Consider the following 14,015-nt stretch of genomic DNA (forward strand, 5'->3'; position numbering starts at 1 on the left):
ATTTCAAAATTATTTATTTTTGAAACCTTGCTGGATAAGTGAAAGATATCACAATGTGCAGCAGCTTTATGGTAGAGTCCTCTCCAGTGCCCCCAATTTGGCTGAGTTTACTGTAAATTAATCTGAACGCTAATTTGTAGATACTGAATTAATGTGCAATGGGCATGTAAAAAGACTTGTGTGTATCAATATTCAACACATTATATTTTTTTTACATTATATTTTGGTGCATTTCATTATCACTGTGAGAACCACTGATTAAATATTACATTCTAAGCCTGTATATTACAACAGATGTCCCAAATGTATTCAGCACAATTACAACCAAATGACTTCATCAGCATTATTGCCAAATCATACTTTTTTTCCCAATCCAACACTTGTAACATTTTAAACAGCAAAACATTAAAAATAACTTTTATCGTCTACTGTAGTGCCGATGATTATTCTAAAACAAACCTAGGGCAATCTCCAAAAAGACCCAGGTACATGATGGGTACATGCTGGGTACATGCTGCAACATTTCACACATTTCTGCTGACAGACTAATGGCCCATCGGATTAACAGCGGGGGTCCCTGGCAGTCCCATTCAAACTGAATGGAACTGCCAGGAACCCCTGCTGTGTTAATCCGATGGGCCACTAGCCTCTGCAGAAATGTCACTGAAATGTACCCAGCATGTAAACTGGCTAGTTTAAGGCAAGTTTAAGGCAAGTTTAAGGCAAGTTTTAGAATACTTGTTGGCTCGTCTGTACAAAAGGGGTGCGCAATCTGGAGGGCATGCCCCCCAGGGGGGGTGCAAGATTTTTGAATCTGGGGTATACTATATTTTGAAAGATTGATACCTCTTAGATTTTAGGTTTTTAAACAGGTGATTTTCAGAAGGGTAGGGTATAGAGGAATGATCTGTTCAGTTTTCTAGATTTATAGATAGAGAGGATGCTTGAAAGATAATGGATTATCATATACAGAAGAAAAAATCATTAAACCCCTTACAGCACCGGGAGACATAGTTGCATAGTAGATGAGGTTGAAAAAAGACATACGTCCATAATATTCAACCTATACTAGATTTAGACGACTTATCCTATATTTGTATAAACAGTATTTTGATCCAGGGGAAGAAGGCAAACAAAAAACAGCAGTGAAATTTGAAGTGTATTTATATGTCTCATAAGATATAAGTTCCTTCAAGTTCCTGTTGCCAAATACAATATTGGCAATCAGATTAGTCCCTGGATCAACATTCTTCCTACGTTTATTTATTTGGTATATCGCTGTATACCTTTCCTTTCTAAAAAGATGTCCAACCATTTTTGTGAAGATATCTATTGTATCTGCCATCACAGTCTCCATGGGTAAAGAATTCTGCTACGGCCCATTCGATTGAATGGGTCAGAAGGTGTCTTATTGCATTGCGTCAGCCATAGTAAATATGGCCATTTTTATGATGAGTTAGGTAGACATATGAAAGATATACAGTATTAGTGTTAATTAATTACAAGCTTTCTTGCCCCATTATGAGTCAGGACGTGCAATTATATTGTGTTGTCCTTCTTGACATATTTAGATCCATGTTGAGGACAGATAAGATTGATTCAACTAAATTCAGTCTAAATACAATGTCCTAAATCTCAGAAAGCACTAAGGTTAGCTTTGCTGCAATATAAATACCAAAATGATTGCTACTGTATGTGTTGTGCCATTCAACCAAATGATTTACTTAAGATACATAGAAAAGCAAAATCGTTAGTTATATCAACTTCTAAAGTTTAAATGCAACCGGGCTACATTACTACTGTATTAGTTAAACAATTAAGAACAGTTTTTTTTTTTTATCTTTTTACATTTTAAAGTTAAAATACGTGACAACACTTAAGCTGAGATCAGCTCCATCAAAATAAATGGGGTAAAAATCTCACAGTCTTCACATCTTATACAGGGGCCTTAGTGTCCTGGTACACTTACAGTAGTATCAGGCTCTTGTAATTGGGATTGCCTTTTTGCTAAATTAACCTTGTAAGATATACTGGTCCTAAATGTAATGCTGACAAAATAAAACAAAACTTAATTTGCACTAAATTTTTTATTATATAATGGATATTATAGATGCAATCCGCATGGTGACAATTTTTGCACAAAGTACACTAACTGAGATGATTAGGCATAACGAATGCTACCATTAAAAGCAAATCAGTCATAAATAATATTAATCCAGTAGAGATATTAAATGTTCTGGTGCTTAAAAAATATATTATTTCAAAACTGTAAAATTATTTACAATTGAGGAACAACAATAGTTGCATTCATCAATTTTTTTTCTAATTAAGTAAAGTCAAATGTAATGTTCTGAAGAGAAATATGATTACAAAATGCGTGGTATTCCTGTTATTCTGAGAATACTGCATGGACATGGACATATTTCACAAGAAAGAGTGGTTAAGTTAGTAGCACTGTAGCTGTAGCTTCTTGAAAGCATGGAAAGTAACCCTTTGTCATTCTCGTTGGAAAAGCCACAAAATAAACGTTTGCTGTCATTCTGTCTTTATTTGGTCACATCCTGTAATTTCATCTGCTAATGCAGCAAAATATACTACTTTACTTTTGGGATTTTAGTTTGTAACTTTTGACACGCAATCAATACCATGAAGCTTCCTGAAACTACTTAAAAATCCATGAGATAAGCAGAACCCTGCACATCAGTATCAATGAACATTATTGTCTTCTCAGCAACGGCAAAAACAATGAAGCTAAAAGGTTGTTTGTGAAAAACGCAACACTTTAACATCTGTGGCATCCAGTATACTTAACTTCTGTCTCTTTTTTAACATATTGCCTTGTTCATTTAAAAGTTCTAACTTAACAGGACCCTATAGAAATGGTTATTATATGGTGTAATTTTAAAAAAAAATCTATAATGTTTGTCACTCAGTCCTCTCAAATACCAGTGCCCACTCCCACCCCCCAATTTGCCATGTAACATTACAGACAAGAACTCACTTGACAGTACTCTCACACATCATATGTTGCCAAGGCCTATTTTAGTGTTTAAAATGTCACACAATGTTTTAATTTCAGATATCAAGAAAATGGTGGGAATATAGAAAGAAGCGCACAGTGAGGGGAAGATGCTAGATGGTGTTGGATCAGAAATCAGATGAAAAAATCTCTATTTGACCATATTTTCAGAGAGTACAATTTGTTAATGGTCTATATGATGTGATTGGTCGACTGTTTAAAGTAGTTTGGCTTCAAAGCCCTGATTCAATAATGTCCGACGTAGACAATCACAGAAAACTGACACTTGAATGATAGCGCCACAATCAGTTGATTCAGACAATATTGAATGATGCTCCAGATAATGCAGTTTGTCATTCAAATTGAATTCACTAAGCCACTGGTGGTCAACAGGCAAACCTTTACCTGCAGCCCACAACCTACTCCTTCTGGTCAGCTGTTTTATGATAGCACGCTCATGAATAATGCACCACTACACTTCTGTGCTCTAGTTCCAAGGGTAAGAAAAGGAGTTTCATTGTCTTTAAGCAGCTGGCCAAAGGGGGCAGTGAGGCACCTGCGGCACCTGCGGCTAAAACATCCCTAATCTGTGTACTAGGAAGAGAGCACTACAGGCCACCATATCACCAACCACATCCCCAATTTAGCCCACTAACCCTCTATATCAACCACTCCCTCCCCCTTTTACCCAAACCCTCATGTATCCCACTCCCCCTATGTCATCTACTTCCCTCATGTCACTCTCTCACCATTCACATCACACATCCACGTCAATTACTCCCCCCTCCATGTTACACACTCCTCCCTTCCATATAATCCACTCCCACCTCCTTTTAACATGTCACTACCTCTCCCCCGTTATCTACTGTACACCCCCCAATGTTATCCCCTCCCACACATCTCCCACTCTCCCCCCAAGTAAGGCTTAGGATAAAGTGTGGCTCATTTGAGGGCTCAAGGGCTGTACATGCAACCCTTGACCTATATCATGTTCCCACCACTGCACTAAACTGACTGTAAGCATATTGCTAAAGCAGCAACATTGAGAATGCCAACTCACATTAGATGATGTGAAACTGTAGAGATCTGTGTAATATAATTGTAATTTTTGCACTTTGTAGTGGTACTGTACAAAAAAATATATTTGTGTCAATGTGGCTGTAGTCATCTGAAAATTGCTATTTTATATTTGACACAGCTGTCTTTTCATGAAATGAAAATATCAACCATTTTAAATTGCAATGTATTATATAACCCCCTTCGCAGCTGAACCTCATTAATTTCAGCTCTGAGACCCCCTGCTTTCAGCGATGCATAGCTCCATAGGGGGTACGAGAACTCATCTGTTGCAGCTTCCTATTGGCCTACGTGATGTGGGAGCATTAAACTGCAGACAGATACTGGCACCCCCTTCGGAGGTAAGTATCTCTGGAAGAAGGGGGTTCATCTCCAGAGACGCATGCTTCAAACCTATGTTAAAAAAGAGCCACTTGGATTGCCTTTTAATGAGTTTCCTGTCTATACAGTTAGTTTTCATTACCTCTGGAAGTTTTTTCACTGTGTAAGCCAGCTGGATTCCCATGATCATATAACAACGTTTCATGTGGTTTATACCTTAGTTTAGTAACTCCAACGTGCCTCATTTAAGTATCTTGCTTTCGAGACATTTTAATCTGTTATAGCAAGCCACTTGTACAGCTATTTTATATTTGACACAGCTGTCTTTTCATGAAATGAAAATATCAACCATTTTAAATTGCAATGTATTATATAACCCCCTTCGCAGCTGAACCTCATTAATTTCAGCTCTGAGACCCCCTGCTTTCAGCGATGCATAGCTCCATAGGGGGTACGAGAACTCATCTGTTGCAGCTTCCTATTGGCCTACGTGATGTGGGAGCATTAAACTGCAGACAGATACTGGCATCCCCTTCGGAGGTAAGTATCTCTGGAAGAAGGGGGTTCATCTCCAGAGACGCATGCTTCAAACCTATGTTAAAAAAGAGCCACTTGGATTGCCTTTTAATGAGTTTCCTGTCTATACAGTTAGTTTTCATTACCTCTGGAAGTTTTTTCACTGTGTAAGCCAGCTGGATTCCCATGATCATATAACAACGTTTCATGTGGTTTATACCTTAGTTTAGTAACTCCAACGTGCCTCATTTAAGTATCTTGCTTTCGAGACATTTTAATCTGTTATAGCAAGCCACTTGTACAGCTAATCTAGCTGAAGGAATTACAGAGCCAGCAACACATTTAGAGTCAGCAATTTCATTTCTATTGAATCATCAGGTCAGTGGTACTGTATGTTATTAAGCTGAATGCAGCCTATAAACTGAACAGAATTAAATATTTATTTTTTTAGCATACATTTTGTTAAAACATATATAATTTTTTCATTTGGCTAAGCATGATGAAAAGAAGCAACCATCTAAAGGTAATGACCCAATACCACTATGTATCATACCAGAGGATGTGAAACCACCTGCTTTCTTCCTGCTTTATTAGGAAAAAATACTTTCCAAATATTAATATTGGAATCAATGCAGGTTAATTGTATGCTTAAGAAATCAGAGATGGAATATAGATTTTATACTGTAGGCATGTTGCATATGTAGACTAGGCAGATCACTGTGAGGTCTAGGGATCAATGTAGAGAAAGGTGTGTTTAGACAAACGCTCTGATTTTTGGAGCAGAGTTATGGCCTATGTAAGAACAGTTTCTTACATCTGATGCAGAATTTTGACTTACGCCACCTGAGGTACGGAGAAAGCACAGAGACGCAGAACGTGATACATCTCATTATAATCTGTGCACCATGTTACTTCTCCCCAAATCCTCCTACTGAGACTCCACAAAGTGCAAGCTGGGGCAGACGAGGCAAAATTGTTTGGCAAAATGCTTGATAAAGAGGTGCATGGTGAAAATTCCACCGGTTTTGCTTCACAATTGCCTTGATACATACTGTACGTGTAGACCCCTGTGCAGTTAACTCTTTAGAGCTTGAGCTACTGATATTCAGGAGGAGGCAAGAGTCTTGTTGCATCAGCAAGTGTCTCTCCTTTGTCTCTACCACATACACAGACCATTTGGAATTACTGTACAAGTAGATTTAGCACGATTCTTTAGGAATCTCAGATTGAAAGGTTTCTTTTCCAAACACCTATCTGAATCAACTATGCCTGAATCACCTCCTTACAGGGAACTGAAAACCCAAGAGTCAGATCAATCCTGCACTACTGAACCATGCAATCAAAACTTTTATCTCATTAGTCCAAAATGACATGAGTACACTTAAAACACATTCCTTTACCACATAAACGGTCCAATTTCTCAAAGAAAGAGAAATCAGCTATCTAGGAGCTTGAAAGAGATACTAGCATTATCACTAAACCAGCTGATAAGAATAGGACAGATAATAGGGATAAGATTCTTAAATTACTTGCGGTCTCATCCAATTACAAGATTAGTCCACATAATCCTACGGCACATGTGGCCAGTGAAATTCTCCAGGTCATTAATATGGCCTATGAGGGAGGGGTAATCTCCAAAAAACAGAAGGAGTTCCTCATTAAAAAAGATCCCATTATGCCAGTACTTTACACATTGCCAAAGATACACAAGAATCTATCTAGACCACCAAGGCACACTATAGTCGCTGGGACGGAATCCTTATTCCAAGCCAGCTGTATTCTTAGATAAATTACTTCATCCTTTGCTAGTGAATTCGAGGTCTTATATCCAAGATACATCCGATTTTCTTAGAAAGATTGAACAAGTTCCTAGATTCACTACTGATGTCACTTTAGTGACGCTTGACATCAACAGTTTATACACTTCAATTCCACATAGTGAGGGGATTGAAGCTGTAAAGACCTCACTGAACAACAATGAATTATTGACTCCAAAGGAACGTATGTTTGTACTAGACTTGCTCAGTATCATCTTGAAAGAAAATGTCTTATTTGAAGACACATTTTACTTTCAAATCTAAGGCACGGCTATAGGTTCCAATGTCGCACCCACATACGCCAACATCTTTATGAATAGTTTTGAAGATAAGTTTTTCTTCTGTCATCCATTTTTCTTGGCGGCATGTCGTATGTGGGTGCGATACGTAGACGATATCTTTATGATCTATACTGGAACAGGTGAGGTACTCAATAAGTTCATTAGAGATATTGGCTCTGCACATAGGACCATCAGCTTTACATCAATTATTAGCAATAAAGCGATCAAGTTTCTGGATACCACAATCAGAGTAGTTAACAACAAACTGGAGTCAGACATCTTTGCCAAAGAAACAGACCGGAATAATTTACTCCACTGCAGTAGTTTCCATCCACCAGGTACTGTTAAGGGTTTACCCCATAGCCAATTCTTAAGAGCTAAGAGGATAACCAGTACTCCAGATACAGTGTCTGGGAGCTTAGACAATATGCAAGAAAAAGTCAGGTTGAGAGTGTCTCCAATTCTTAGGACAGATTCCCTCTTAGCACCCACACTCACCCATAATCCGCTATTTTCGTACAAACGTGGCAAAAATCTAAGAGACAAACTGGCTAAAGCCGATTTTGGAGGCTCATCGCAGTTTCAAACCTTTCTGAGTACCTTTAAGGTTGTTACCATTGCTGCAGCTGTGGCCAATGCAACAGCATGCAGGAAGGTAGTAATTTCTGTCATCCACACTCTTGGCACATTTTTAACATCAACGGTTTTCATACCTGTCTATCAAAGAATGTGATATACCTCATCAAATGCCTGTGTGGGTTGGGGTTTGTGGGGGAGATGACTCAATGTGTAAAGGACAGGATCCACCAGCACAAGGCAGCTATCCATAGGACACACCAGTGGCACACCACTACACACAGGCCAGTCACAATTCTAGTCAAGTATGGTTCCAGGTCATTGATGGCATGGTCAAGAGCAGACGGGGTGGTAACATCAAAGTTTTACTACTACAGAAGGATACTCAGTGGATACAGCGTTTGGTACTATGACCCCAGAGGGTATGAATAAAGATACAGACTTGAGCTGTTATTTTTTAAACTTCTCTACCATGAGTAGTTCTGGTTGTCTGTTCCGCCTTAAGTACGGTTTTGTCCCTACGCCTTGGTGTGGGTGCTCTCGTTAACCATACCCTGTTCATCTCTCTCCACAGACCTGCCATCCCATTTGACTCTGTTGCCCTTTTTGCTGAAGTGTGTAACCATTACCGGTTCAGCTGTACATCATTTGTGTGTAATGTGATCGGTCCTGTGACACCTGTGTCTCCCTCACCTCTACCCTACCACCTATCTGCTCGTTCTCTGCTATCCTTTGAAGTATGGTTTAGGCAATTTGAATATTAGGCTCATGAATTTTGAGGTCATCATGTTTTTACATTAGACATTACACAGATTTTCAGATATCATTTATATGGCAACATCTGGATCTGTATTCATGCACTTTCATTTTGGCTTTAACACTGTTGTCTTTTGTCTCTCCACATATGTACTATATTCTCCTGTTTGGACACCGTCGGCCACCCCTAAGATTATGTGACTTCATAGCTCCTGATCTCGGGTGCATGCAACGGGGATGACCTCGGGTTACCATGGTAACAAAGACGCCATGTGAACTCTGTCTGCCTATGTTGAATACAGTTTAATTATTGCCATTGCCATTGCCAGTGGACCAATCAAAACACTTCCTGCATTGCAGCCAATCAGCGGTTTCGAGAGCTCGGACCTCATTGACAACCACTACTATTATGGGACTACATGGTTACTTGTAGGCACACAGAGATTACGTTTGGTTACCATGGTAACCGAGATGCCAAGGCGTCAGGGGAACTCCATATGCACTTGCACACTATGTTTCCAGCCCTATTGCTGCCTGAGGACCTATTACAATTACTTCATGCTTCTCAGCCAATCTGAGTTGTGATCAACACAGTTACACGTACCCTGAGTGTGGTTCAGGATCATCACATCCCTTAGTACTCTCTGTGAGGTGCTGGACTCATTTTTCTTTTCATTGAATTTATTTACATTTGTTCACTATTGTATAGGGAGATTGTTTACAGGGTTAAAGGGAAGAACCATTGGACATTTATTTTTTGCCCTTTGGGAACGGACCTGAAGAATGGTTCTTAACCCCGAAATGTTTCTCCCTCCCCCACCCTCCCTTCCTTCCTTATTGGGGTTTTCCTTTCCACCCTTCCCCTTTCCCTATTTTCTCCCATTTACCCTTGTCTATTACATGTAATTTGCTACATTGACCTATACCCCCTGGGGGTGTGTATTCTGTTCTTCATTAAATCTATTTGGCTTATACCTAATTTTCATTTGTCTTTTATGAGTGCTGGGAACATTGTTTTGTATCTATTGTTGTGGAGGAAATAACCAATCAATTCACACGTTTGCTATTTTGAGTGCTGTCTATTTTTGTTTTGGCACTTCTTAAACTGTACTGAAAGTCTGAAAGGGATATGTATTGTGTCAAAAAATGGATAATTGCTCCAAAACTGGTGCTTATGGCATAATTTTAAAATGACATGACACTCTGCCAATATATTGAACGGCTTTGTTCCATTTTCTGCTCAAAAATTGCTACACTTGCACAATGAGCATTTTGGGGGGTTGTTTTCAGGAAGCAGAGAGTCAAAACAATACTATAAAGAGCGGTATCAAATGGATTTGCAAGATTCAGGTCACTGGGGCAAATTGAAGATTCAAATGTTCTAGAGAAAATTGCACCATTTTGATACATATACTATTCCCCTAAGCATCTTCTGTAGTACTATAAAATTGTCCACTTTTTAAAATATAATCAGACGTTTGGTACTGTTGCTTTAACTGGTTACTTAAAAATAAGTCACACCAATGAAGCAGTAGAAAATGAAGAAATATTTAGCTATTATAAAGCCTCAGTGAGGTCAAATCCTCATGTGTCACCATGGATTTATTCATATAAAGTCTTTCAAAACATAAGTGTATTGGTTTGCAAAGCTAATTACACATCACTTTGCAAATGTCCCTGACAGACCGGAGGAGAAATGAGTATTAATTCATTGAAGCTATTAGACAACACATTGCATGCGTTTTAGGTGAAAATTGCACGCCTAATCAAATTAGTAGTAAAAGAGCCTGACTGCTCATAGTTACCACCACATACAGTAGCAGCAAGAGCAGTTAACAATAACATGTAACATTTTCAATAAAAAATTACATTCATAAAGGTCATTGCCATGCCGCCTCCGAGAAGCAAAGCGTTGCTTGCTTGTTTACCAAAGACAATCAAATGGAGCATTCATAGGGGATTTTAAGTTAAGTGCTCATCTGATTTCCTCTATAATCTATTTCAAAAGGTGCAGTTTGTGTACTCAATCCAAATAAAAAAAAGATTCTTTCCCTTTAGTTTTTCTGTTTCAGAGAAATGGTGGTATAAAAAAATCATTGGAAAATCAAATATGGCACTATATTCAAATTAAATTGTTTCTCATGTATCTCAGGTGTGTTCACAGCTATATCCACATATTATACTGTACAGTATATAGGAATGTTTTAGGAGATGTGCATACACAGTTGGGGGAGTTTTGCACATCTCTAGTTGCAGACATTGTAGCCACAGTATTTTATTTTCTGCAGTTACCACTGAATAACCTTTTTGTAGACAAATGACCAGGTGAACCACTTTCCTTTTCATTCTCTTTTTTCTTATATCTCATTCTGCATACCACACAGGCTTATTACAGAAATCAGTCAATAATCTGTTCCAACCAGATTGTGTTACTGTAGGTACTCTTACAATTTCTAAATATTCCAATTTCTAAAGATTCCATATAACATTTGTTTTGTGCACAAGATGAACTGTGGGTTTTACAGCTTTTTTTGCCTTTCATTTGTATCGTTACAGTCCAGAGGTTTCCACTTCCAACTCATCAAACATATTTATAAATAGCTGCTACTTCATTCAAAGAACAATGATCTATTAGAACATGTTTTGATATGATGAATAGGAGAATGGAAGAAAAACAGAGCTCAATGCCCCTGAAGTTTTTGTATCAAGATGCAATCTGCTGGTTTGCACCTGAACCAGTGATATCCACCATTGACTTTAATAGCATATTTCACCGATTCGGCCGCAATATAGCGGATAGCACTCTGATGACTCCCTGGAAATATGTTTGAGTTGTGTGTTTTACAAGCCTAGGGAAACCTTAATTAAAAAAAAAAGATAAACCATCACTAACAGTATATAACACAATAGAATAATTTGCTGTCTGGTTCTGGAACTGGTCTTTGACCATAAGGTCTCTGATTTCTGCAGCTGCTTAGATCACACTGCATATCCTGCTACTATCTGGAGTAGTTTTTTTTTTAACCTCATACTGCCTGCTATCATATTATGCTGTACCAATTGAGTGGGAGAAACAAGTTTTTTCCTCTAATAATTTTTTTATCACAGGCTGTATTGCACTATAATTTTCTCCCCTTTTTCTTGCTTAAACCTGGGAATATTTGTGCTCCGTATCCTGTGCCTCCATCTCTTAAAACAATTGGAAAAAGTATTTTTCATCGGAGCTGCACTGTTCACTATGATTATCTTGTTTGTGACGTATTACATTTTATATATATATATTTTTTAATTTTTTTTCTCTTGTCACGGAGGTTGGGAAAGTACCCCTTTTTTAATTTGAAGTGTGATTTGCGCTTTAAAGTCTCACTACTGTTAGCTTTATTTTACTGACTGCTAACATAGAATATCACGTTGCAACGCAGAATACCACAGAGTTAACATAGGATTGAATGGCACTGAAGAAACCCAATAACATAACCTATTCAACTCTAACGTGCCAGCAGGAGCTGTAACCCATGCTACATCTGAAATTCGAACATAGCAACCCCATTGCTGATGTAGCCGTGACCTCTGATTCACCCTGAGTAATGAGAGGTTGTGCTTGCACAGTGTAGTTGCAGAAGCCCGCGAAGGAGGAGAATACACATCGGCGGGAAAGGAGCCATCCCTTGACCCAGCAGCCCCCACAGGGAGGGTCAGGTGAGCGCGTTTAGCCTATGGGCGGAGGAGTTGCCAAAGATATAGGCAGTGGTTGCGCGCACGTGGGAGGAGAGCATCGTGGAGAGACGAGGAGACGGAGACACTGCGCTGGGAGGTTGCAACCCCCTCCCAGGCGCAGTCAAGGTGCCCCGGCCCAGTTAGCCCTGAGTCACCGTAGAGACAAGCAGAGCTAGGGACACCCTTAGTAAGGGATTTACCCTCCTCTAAACCTACTGCTGTGTTCGGGACTATCCTGTTGGGGAGAAGCCCCCATATCGTAGCGTGGGATCCCCAGAGACTCTTTTCGAAGAACCGTAGCAGTTCCGAGCACCGGAGTGCTCGGCAGGTATTGCATCAAGTGCACCAACTCTAGCCTTTCAATCACCTAAGACCTAGTGGCTGCGCAGTCACCCACACACATACACACGGTCGTTGGAAGCGAGAGAACTGATTAATGTATTTGGACACGGGGTGGGAACACCCGGTGGTGGGATTGTGGGAAAGTTATTGTTGGCTTCCGCCGAGGCGCAAGTTATTGTTGGCGTCCGCCGAGGCGCATAATTGTGGACGCTCTCCGTGGCGTGTTAAATGTTGTGTACCAGCGGATTGGAATGTCATGGCATGCAATGTATCGTAAGGTTGACTTATCAGTAAATAAGATTAGTTTTATAACATGGTCGTGTGAGAGAAATTCTTGTATAGAGGTCCTGCGAAGACTAACTCCCCCTTTGGCGGGATCTGTTGCAGGTGGAGGCGCTGCACCGAACCTATATATATATATATATATATATATATATATATATATATATATATATATATATATATATTGTATGCACCCCGGGCTCTCCGTGGCAGAGGCTCAGGCCCTGTGTGTCAGCAGGTAACACAGCACAGAGTAACAGCTTGCCAAGCATAGGAAACAGGGTTACACTTATAAAATATATTTCACTAAGGGATAACTTTTAGAGTTTTAATGAAAAGTATAATCTAACATTGCCACTGATAAAATGTATATTTGAAATAATAAATGGCATGTTAAATCACCTAGAGTGGCCTTGATAATGTAGAGTGCTGAGTTATTGTATTCCTCCCTGGACACAAAGTTTAAATGTACAGTATGTCTGGAGAAATGCAGTAAATAATACTATGAAAGCAAAAATACTGTAGGTAGCACACTGTTGAACTGGATATGTCATAGCTGTAGGGATGGATATGTCAAACATTTTCAAAACATTCATTGTTTAATAACCACATAAAAGTTATACTTGTGTTTCCATTTTATAAATTCCTCAGACTAGAGCTGGGGCAAAGGAGAATTCCTAATACTGTATTAACATTAAAATATTGTTACAAAAGTTCCAATGTATAATTATGAAACATATAGAAGCATAAAGTATATAACATCTATAATTATAGATGTCGACATTTTATTGAATTGTTTTCGTTGTTTGATTAAATATAGAGCAAAAGAAGAAGAAAAAATAAGGTGCCAATTTAAACTGGTGACAAGTGACAATAAACAAATACTTAATGTGCAATATATTTAAATGATTCCTATGCAAAGCAGGTGCTGCAAAAAAAACAACTTGCAGTTTCCCAACTGCAATATACCAAGAGTGAATAAATTAGTGTTTACGGTGCAAAATGAATAAAGGTGAAATGTGATAAAGTGATAGAGTGATTACATGGTAACTAATGATACCAGCCCTGCTAAATGGTGTTGCAGACTCCTCCGTTGAACCAGGGCATCATGAATCAAACCGCCATCACTGATACATGTGGGAGGAAACACATACAGAAATGTTGGTGCAATAACGTATTATCTCCAAGCAACAATCAGCAAAAAGGGGATATAGTAAACTCACTCTCCCCCAAGGTAGTGTGCAGGGAGTGACTCCGCGCACTCCAACCTTAACTCAGCTCTCGTCAGTAGCTTGTACTCCCGACCTGCCT

General features: G+C 39.0%; 1 protein-coding gene across 8 annotated transcripts in view; it reads right to left on the reverse strand.

Annotated features, from left to right (window-relative positions):
• SEMA5A (semaphorin 5A) overlaps window positions 1–14,015 on the reverse strand; it is a 795,598-nt gene that overhangs the window by 153,412 nt on the left and 628,171 nt on the right. The gene's annotated exons all lie outside the window — the stretch shown is intronic.

Source organism: Ascaphus truei, chromosome 2 (assembly GCF_040206685.1).
Source record: "Ascaphus truei isolate aAscTru1 chromosome 2, aAscTru1.hap1, whole genome shotgun sequence".
Taxonomy (NCBI): Eukaryota; Metazoa; Chordata; class Amphibia; order Anura; family Ascaphidae; genus Ascaphus; species Ascaphus truei.